This window comes from Cricetulus griseus, chromosome 7 (assembly GCF_003668045.3).
Source record: "Cricetulus griseus strain 17A/GY chromosome 7, alternate assembly CriGri-PICRH-1.0, whole genome shotgun sequence".
Lineage (NCBI taxonomy): Eukaryota > Metazoa > Chordata > Mammalia > Rodentia > Cricetidae > Cricetulus > Cricetulus griseus.
In genome coordinates this window covers 72,154,169-72,161,582 of record NC_048600.1, presented here as the reverse complement: position 1 = coordinate 72,161,582, position 7,414 = coordinate 72,154,169, and the positions used below count along the sequence as shown (strand labels likewise).

General features: G+C 46.2%; 1 protein-coding gene across 1 annotated transcript in view; it reads left to right on the top strand.

The window, feature by feature from the left end:
• The first annotated feature begins 764 nt into the window (after positions 1-764).
• The window catches only part of Faxdc2 (fatty acid hydroxylase domain containing 2), a 28,632-nt gene continuing 21,982 nt past the window's right edge, over positions 765-7,414 (top strand). The window contains exon 1 of the mRNA XM_027427432.2: positions 765-952. The gene's annotated coding sequence lies outside the window, so the exon portion shown is untranslated. The remainder of the gene's footprint in view (positions 953-7,414) is intronic.

Genomic DNA, 7,414 nt, shown 5'->3' with positions numbered 1-7,414 from the left:
ATGGCTCTTGTGGAAGATCAGAATTCAGTTCCCAGCATCCACACGGAGCAGCTCTGAGGGAGCAGACAACCTCTTTTGGCCTCCTGGGGTACCTGCAGCCAAGTGCTACAGATACACACAAGCCAACACACAGGTACACAGGTAGGTTTTAAAAAGCAATTAAGACTTGGGAGGCAGAAGCTGGCAGATCTTTGTGAGTTGGAGGCCAGCCTCGTCTACATAGCTTGTTCCAGGACAGCTAGCACTGGTACACAGAGAAACCCTGTCTGGAAAAACAAAATGAAATTAAAGTTGGGTGTGGTAGTTGTAGCAAATGCCTTTAAACCCAGCACTTGGGAGGCAGAGGCAGGCAGATCTCTGTGAGTTCTAGGCCAGCCTGGTCTTAAAAGCGAGTTACAGGACAGCTAGGGCTATTACACAGAGAAAAAAAAAAACAACAAAATTAAATGCATGCACTACATATTTTTTTTTTAAGGGAGGGAGAGGAGAAGAAGGAGAGAAGGTGAATCGAATCAGTCACTCCTCTGATTGCCTGCTACCTATGTCTTTTCCTCAGCCTGTCTTCCATGTGGTAACATTTTTAAAACAGAGGGAACATTTTTAAGACAGAGGGAAAAGGGAAGTTGGAAAGGAGCAGAATTTGGGCACATGCCCTGCTTCCTTGAGCTGTCCTCTCTCATTAAGGACATGTCCTTCCAAAAGAAAGGCATTCTGTTTCCAGCCCACGCAGACCTAAACTTTTTCTCATCACGTGCCTGGCCAGAGCCAGTCGGCAGCCATGTAATGTGATCACCAGGGCCAGCCTCCCGACCCACCCAAGCTGAGCCGGGTGACAATAAGGTTAGCCTGCAGAACTACGCAGCAGCCACAAAAACAAACAAACAAACAGAAGCACTACAGGCTGGACCTGTGGCTTGGAGACAGGAACTCTTGGCAACAGCCCTCTGCAGAGGTGAGCAAGGGACTCTTGGGAGGGGAGTATTTGGGAAGGCCAGGATACATCCAAGCTCCGTCTGCCATCAGCCTGTCCTTGCTCCTCCTCGGCAGGTGAAGGGCTGTTCCTGGGCTGTTCCCTCCCTGTTCCTCACCGGGTCAGCACCACCTGCCTGTGTCTGCACCTTCTGTCTCCTCCATGTTGCTTTTCTCAAAACGGACGTAGTTCTAATGAATCCAGTCTACTTCTAAAGCTGGTGGGGGAACAGTTCTCCAAAGGGAAGTGAAACTGGAAGAGACTGCTGGAAGGCAACCCTCATTCTCGAAGGACTGTGGCAAACTGCCACACTCTTAAGTCTCAGAAGGATGTGCGGGCTGGGAGATGGTCAGCCAGGTTAAGGTGCCTTGAGTAAAACAGTGGCTCCAGGTTCAGGCGATTACTACATCCAATGGTCCTGAAGGACTTCCACCAGAGCTACTGGGTAGAGATGGAGCAGCAAAGTAGTTTGCCACGAGAGGTGCCTGGCCAGGCGAGACAAGGGGCTGCTGCATGTGAGTTGCTGTCAGTTTGTCTTGTAATTCCAAACAGATGTCACTGGCCGAGACAGAGAGAGCAAGTCAATTTGATGAAATAAATGCAAAGAGGGTCTGCTTTTGCCTTTACCAAACACGTCACCAGAAGGAAGGAAAACCATAGCACTGGGAACATTCTGGGAGCCAAAACAAAACAAAAGGAAACACTTTTCTTATTTTGGGCTCTGTGTTTATTTATTCAGCAAGTGCTTCCTGAATGTGGGCTGGATGCCAAGCTGTGTTTGGCGCTTTGACACCACTATTAAGCCAACAGGCATGTACTGGCTGTTGGTGATTTAGTTTTAATCGTCCAAAGGATAGAACCCAGGGCCTTACAGATGCTAGACTTGTGTTTTATAATCCAGCCACACAGGTCCTTCTGTTTTTCGTTTAATTTTGAGACAAGGTTTTGCTAAGCTGTCCAGTTGACTGTGAACTGTGATCTTCCTGCTTTGGCATCCAAAGTAGATGAGATTCCGAATGTGCATAATCCACTGGCCAGAAACTCTTAAAGGACATTGCTCCAGGGGAGTCCGAGCTTCTGGAGAGCACTTTATCTCCTCTGTTCAGCATCAGCCACTTTCCTCTTGCCTCATCTCACACCAGGGCCACTGTTGCCCTTATGAGCCTTTCTCCTGCATAAGGACATGTCTAGGCTGCTGCTTCTGAGGCTGGTGACTGACCAGGAGGTCCTCTTGACTGGCTGGCTCTTTCCTAGGATGCAAACAGCCTGTGCAGAAGCTGGGGGTGGACAGAGCATCATGTCAGTTGCTGACTCTCTGACTGCCCCACTTGTGAAATATATATATATTTTTTTCTTTTTGGTTTTTCGAGACAGGGTTTCTCTGTGTAGCTTTGGAGCCTATCCTGGCATTCGCTCTGGAGACCAGGCTGGCCTCGAACTCACAGAGATCTGCCTGCCTCTGCCTCCCGAGTGCTGGGATTAAAGGCGTGCGCCACCAACGCCCGGCATGAAATAGAATTCTTAAGAACATGGAGCCTGGGGCTGGAGAGATGGCTCAGTGTTTAAGAGCACTGACTACTCTTTGAGAGGACCCAGGTTCAAATCCCAGCATCCACATGACAGTTTAAAACTGTAACTCTGGTTCCAGGGAATCTGACACATTCATACCAATGCACATAAAATAAAAACAATAAGTTATTTAAAAAAACAAAAAACTAATCATTGAACTGAACTGGAATCCAGTTGCAGAGAAGGATGAGTGAAGAGCAAAAGGGCCCAGACCAGGCTGGTGAAACCCACAGAAACAGCTAACCTGAACATCGGGGAGCTCTTGGTCCCCAGACTAATAGCATGGGATACCAGCATGGGACTGATCCAGACCCCAAGAACATGGGTTTCAGTGAGGAAACCTCGGAAATCTATGGGGCCTCCTGTAGTAGTTCAGTACTTAACCCTAGCATAGGTGTGGACTTTGGAAGCCCATTCCACATAGAGGAATACTCCCTGAGCCTAGACACACGGGGGGTGGGCCTAGGCCCTATCCCAAAGGATACGATAGACTCTGATGACACCCTATGGAAGGCCTCACTATCCAGGGGAAGCAGAAAGGATATGTGATAGGTAGGGTTTTAGTTGGGGGGAGGGGGGGTTAGGGGAGGAGAGGAAGGAGAGGAAACTGGGATTGTCATGTAAAACAATCTTGTTTCTAATTCAAATAAAAAAAATCTTCAGAAAAAGACAAAATGTTGAGAAGCCTGGCTTCCACTGGAAACCTTGTAGGGTTTGGAGTGAGTCTCTTTAAAAAATATTTCTGAGGCTGGAAAGATGGCTCAGAGGTCTAAGAGCACTGGCTGATCTTCCAGAGGTCCTGAGTTCAATTCCCAGCAACCATATGGTAGCTCACAACCATCTATAATGAGATCTGGTGCACTCTCCTGGCATGCAGGCATACATGCAGGCAGAATACTGCATACATAATAAATAAATAAATCTTAAACAATCAAAGAAACAAAAAACATTCTAAAAAATATTTCTGGCCGGGCAGTGGTGGCACACACCTTTAGTCCCAGCACTGGGTGGGGGAATGCAGAGGCAGTGGATCTCTGTGAGCTCGAGGCCAGCCCAGTCTACAGAGTTCCAGGACAGCCTTCAAAGCCACAGAGAAACCTTGTCTTGAACCTCCCCCCACCAAAAAAAAAATATTTCTGGCCGGCCAGAGGTGGTGCATGCCTTTAATCCCAGCACTCGGGAGACAGAGACAGGCAGATCTCTGTGAGTTTGAGGCCAGCCTAGTCTACTAAGGCTACACAGAGAAAGCCTATCTCAAAAAAGCAAAATCAAACCCCCCTCCCCCAAAAAAGGAGTTACCCTCCTGCACTGGAAGCCAGGCTAGCCACGAGCCAGCCCCATCAATACTGGTGTTTCTACCTGCCACAGAAAAGGAGTTATTGGCTATGCTTGGAATTTTATGTAGGTTCTAGGTAGGGATCTGAACTTAGGTCTTCATGCTTATACAAGTACTCTTCCCCACTGAACCATCTTTTCCTAGCCCTGGAACAAGTTACTATTGTTGTCTGTCTCTTCTCTTGAGCTACAAAACAGAGGCAGGAACAGATGACTATGAGGGCTGGCCTAGTTTGGGATTTGGGGGTCTTGTGTAGCCCATGTGCCTCAAACTTATTAGGTATGGCTGGCTTTGAACTCCTGACTCCTTCAAAAGTTGGGATGTGCCAAGCTGTAGTGGTGCACACTTTTAATCTTAGTACTTAGGAGGCAGAGGCAGGCAGATCTCTGTGAGTTTGAGATCAGCCTGGTCTACAGAGCTAGTTCCAGGACAGGCTCCAAAGCAACAGAGAAATATCATCAGAAAAAAAAAAAAAAAAAAAAAAAAAAGAGTTGGGATGCTAGCCCTGACCTACCACACCCAGCTTGTTTTTGTTCTGTAAGACAAGATACCAGTCCTGCCTGGCCTGGAACTTTTTGGATAGCTCAGGCTAGCCTGAAACTTCCAGTCCTCCCACCTCAGCCTCCCCCATGCTGGGATTGCAGTCATGAGGCAACACCAACAGTTTTGTTGGGACTGTTATTGTTTTTGTTCTGTAAGTTATTAGGCCAGGTGTAATGGCACACACCTGTGACCCCAGCATTCCGGATGAGGTTGGCCTGGGCTACAAACAAAGAGCCTGATACAAACACAAAGCAAGCTGGATGTGCTGTTGCACCCATGATCTCAGCACTCATAAGTGGAGGCAGAGGAGTCAGTTCAAGACCTGGGCTATTACTCCTCCCCAGAGGAAGGGACAAATGAAATAGGAAGAGTCCATGGGGGCTAGCCCAGAAGCAGTCCTTCTTGGTTGCCCATCTAGTTTTCCGTTTATTTGTTTTGTTTTTTGATATTTATTCTCTTTTGCATGGGTATTTAACCTGCATGTATGTTTGGGTATCATGTATATGCCTGGTGCCTTTGGAGGCTAGAAGAGGGGGCTGAATCCCCTGGAACTGGAATTGCAGATGTTGGTATTACAGATGCTGCTCTTGCAGAGGACCTGAGCTCTGTAGCACCCACACTGAGCAGCTCCTAACTGCCTTTAATTTCAGCTTCAGAGGAATCCAACGCCCTCTTCTGACCTCCACAGGCAATGTGGGTTTTTTTTTTGTTTGTTTGGTTGGTTTGGTTTAGTTTGGTTTTTTTTTGTTTTGTTTTGTTTTGGTTTTGGTTTTTCCAGACAGGGTGTCCCTGTGTAACTTTGGAGGCTGTCCTGGAACTCATTTTGTAGACCAGGCTGGTCTCATACTCACAGAGATCCTCCTGTCTCTGCCTCCCAAGTGCTGGGATCATAGGCGGGTGCCACCACCGTCCAGCTCTACAGGCAGTGTTTTCACGTATGAAAACCACACACCCAAACACATACAAAATTAAAAATTAAAAAGAATGCCAGTTATAATGGGGCACGCCTTTAATCCTAGCACTTGAAAGGCAGAGGCAGGCAATCTCAGGCCAGCCTGGTCTACAGAGCAAGCTCTAAGATAGCCAGTCCTACACAGACAAACGTGTCTCAAAAACAAACAAAACTTTAAAAAAAATCATTAAAATAGCTTTACAAGATGTTTACAAAGAAATAAAACTTGGAACTGACTCAGGTGGAAAAGGCACCTGTAGTCAAGCCTGAGAGCTGGAGTTTCATCCCTAGAATCCACAGGTAGAAGGAGAGAAATGACTCCTAAAGGTTGTCTTCTGACCACCACATGTGTGCTGTAGCCATGAGAACACACACACACACACACATTAATGTGTTCATTAATATGTAATACCGCAGCTGGGCAGTGGTGGCACACACCTTTAAAGCCAGCACCAGGGAGACAGACACAGGGAGATCTCTGTGAGTTCGAGGCCAGCAGGTCTACAAAGAATTCCAGGACAGGCTCCAAAGCTACAGAGAAACCCTGTCTCAAAACAAAACAACAAACAAAAAGACTTAATAGAGCGTTTTAATATAAATGATACCCATTCACATAAGGACAACACACATCATAACCCACACCTCCATAAGCAACAATGCAGAGAAACTAACCAGACCACTCTGGGAAGAAAGAAAGATTTATTGGGGATCAGACTGAGGGCAGAGGAAAGAGCAAGTAGGTTTCATATGTCATTCTGCCGGGCAGGGATCTGAGCTGTGATAGGCTGTCCAGATCTGGATCCCTAGCCTAAGGTAACTGACCTTTGGGGGAAGGTTACAGTTAAAATTATCCCTGGAGGATTAAAGGTAGTTCCTAGGAGATAGGGACCCCCTAAAACATCTGTTTTTTCTAGTAAACAGAACCATCCCTTTAGACTTGTTTACCCAATGGCAATCCTTCTGTTTACACCATCACAGCCCAGCTAGCTTTTAGATGCTTAAGACATAATTTTTCTAAATTGAGTTTGTTTGTTTGTTTAAATAAGCCAGCACAGCTCCTACCATCTGCTTTACATAGACCAATGCTGAAAGGTATTAATTTGGAGAAATCATAGCAAGCCAAGTTCTCTTTAAGAGAGAATCAACTCATTGTAATATCAGAAACCTGTTTTTAGTGTGTATTATTGTGTCTTGTTTTCTCTTTCCAGAATGTGTCACTTATCCTAAATAGTACTCACTCTTCCCAACACTGTGTCATCTGGAAAAGTTAGATGATACTATTTCGTAAGTTAGGAACAAGGAAGTCCCCAGGGCCTTCCACACAGGAGGAAAGCCTCATCCTTTTGTCCCATGTGTTTGGAGCAGAGTCCAGCCTCTGCACCTTCTCTTCCCTTGCTCCCAGCAGTACCTGGTTCCCAGAGCTCAGCTCTGCCTCTTAAATGGCCATGGCTGTCACAGGCCCAGCGTTAGGTCTCAGTGAACCAACAGCACCCCAGAGAGTCTACTCCTATCTGTGATGACCTCTCCCCTGGACCCTGCTTTCTCCACAGTCTCAGAACCACCATCCTCTCAAAATCATTTGACCATCAGCTGTCAACTTTATTAGATTCATCTGTGAGGGACCCCGGTGCTTGTCTGTCTGGGCTTTTTTTTTTTTTAAAGATTTATTTATTTATTTATTTATTTATTTATCTTGTATACAGTGCGTGCCAGAAGAGGGCACCAGATCACATTACAGAGGTTGTGAGCCACCATGTGGTTGCTGGGAATTGAACTCAGAACCTCTGGAAGAACAGTCAGTGCTCTTAACCCCTGAGCCATCTCTCCAGCCCCCCCCCTTTTTTTAAAAAAACAAAACAAAACAAAAAATAATGGTCTCCAGTTTGTTCCATCCATCTTACTGAAGATAACAGGGTTCTCCTTGTCATTCTCTATATGGCTGAGACCTCGGTTTTCATTTTTCCATTCATTGTTGGTGAACAGTTAAGTTGTCCCTTCCTTCCTTGTGAATGTAATAATGAAGATAAAATTCAGGGCTTCATAT